We start from the raw sequence: 1,743 nt of genomic DNA on the forward strand, positions 1-1,743 counted from the left end.
TGCAAAGGGGCGCCAAGATGCCCACGACGGAGTCAGCTTCTGTTGCCTATGGGCGTCGAGACGATAAAGCAGTCCAAAACTCTATCTTTCCTAGTTCTTTCAATTGTCAACTGCTGTTGAAGGAAACAATACAGTCCTTAGATATCTGCATTCATTAGCAAGTAGAGTTTCAAGCGATGGGGGAAGCTCTGTGTTAACTGTTTGACTCTTGAAACAGATTTTTTAAATTGTTGCTAGGATATGCTGTTATGCTATTTTTTAGGCAACAACCCATAGGAGTTTTATCTATATATTTTAGCATCTCTTTGTAAAAGGTACTCTGCTTTCCAGATCAATAAAATAGCCTTTTTTTTGCAGTTACAAAATACACTGAGTTCCTTTATCTTTTAACCCTTTGTATCTTTCTAAAAACAACAAATTGGTATCCTGAGCCTTATTCTGAGGGATCTGAGAGTTTGAGAGAGCCCATACACATTCAAAACACAAACACACATAACCTGGTCAGAATGAATCCAGAAGGTTCATCCATTCCACTTACACTTCCGCTGTTTGATGGTAAAAGTTATCATCTCTGGGCTTTTAGAATGGAAGCCTATCTCGACGTAGGTGATTTGTGGGAAGCTGTTGAAGATGTGTACGAAGTCGAACCCTTGCCGGACAATCCAATGGTTGCTCAAATCAAAAATCACAAAGAAAGGAAGCAGAGAAAGTCAAAACCAAAAGCAACTTTGCTTGCAGCAGTTTCATCCACCATTCTAGCCAGAATTTGGGATTTTTTGAAACAAGAGTATGAAGGAAATGAAAAGGTTAAAGGCATGCAGTTGTTGAATTTTATCCGAGAATTTGAGATGCAGAGAATGAAGGAATAAAAAACGATTAAGGAATACTCTGACAGGCTTCTTGGCATAGTCAATAATGTAAGGCTCCTAGGTACTGAATTTTCAGATGCTAGAATTGTTCAAAAAATTCTAGTCACAATACCTGAAAAGTTTGAAGCCACAATTGCATCTCTGGAGAATTCAAGGGATTTGTCAAGCATTACATTGGCAGAATTGTTGAATGCACTACAAGCACAAGAACAAAGGAGGCTTATGAGGCAAGAAGGGTATGTTGAGGGTGCCTTTTAGGCCAAATCATAGAATTACAAAGGAGGCAAAAATAACAAGAAGAAGCAGAGCAACAACAAAAATGGCCAAAACAACAATACACGTGTCTTTTCACCTTGTCCTTATTGCAAAAAAAAAATAATCACTCACACAACAAGTGCTGGTGGAGGCCAGACATAAAATGCCACAAGTGTGGTCAATTAGGACATGTGGAAAGAATATGCAAGAGTCAACAACAACAACAAGGAGAAGGCAAGGCTGCTGAAGATCAGCCTATGGAGGAGCAACTGTTTGTAGCATCATGCTTTGCAACCAACACCACTACGGAGAGTTGGCTTATAGACAGTGGTTGCAAAAACCACATGACTTATGATCGTGAGCTTTTCAAAGAATTGGATGAGACAACTATTTCCAAAGTTAGAATTGGAAATGGAGCACTCATTGCAGTAAAAGGCAAGGGAACGGTTGCAATTGAAGGCCACTCATGTTTGAAATTAATTTCTGATGTATTATATGTCCCTGAAATTAATCAAAACCTTTTAAGTGTTACTCAACTGCTGGAGAAAGGATATAAGGTGCTGTTTGAGGACCAAAACTATGTGATTACAGATGCAAACAACATAGCAATGATCAAAGT

The sequence above is a fragment of the Glycine max genome (assembly GCF_000004515.6).
Source record: "Glycine max cultivar Williams 82 chromosome 3 unlocalized genomic scaffold, Glycine_max_v4.0 Gm03_scaffold_27, whole genome shotgun sequence".
NCBI lineage: Eukaryota > Viridiplantae > Streptophyta > Magnoliopsida > Fabales > Fabaceae > Glycine > Glycine max.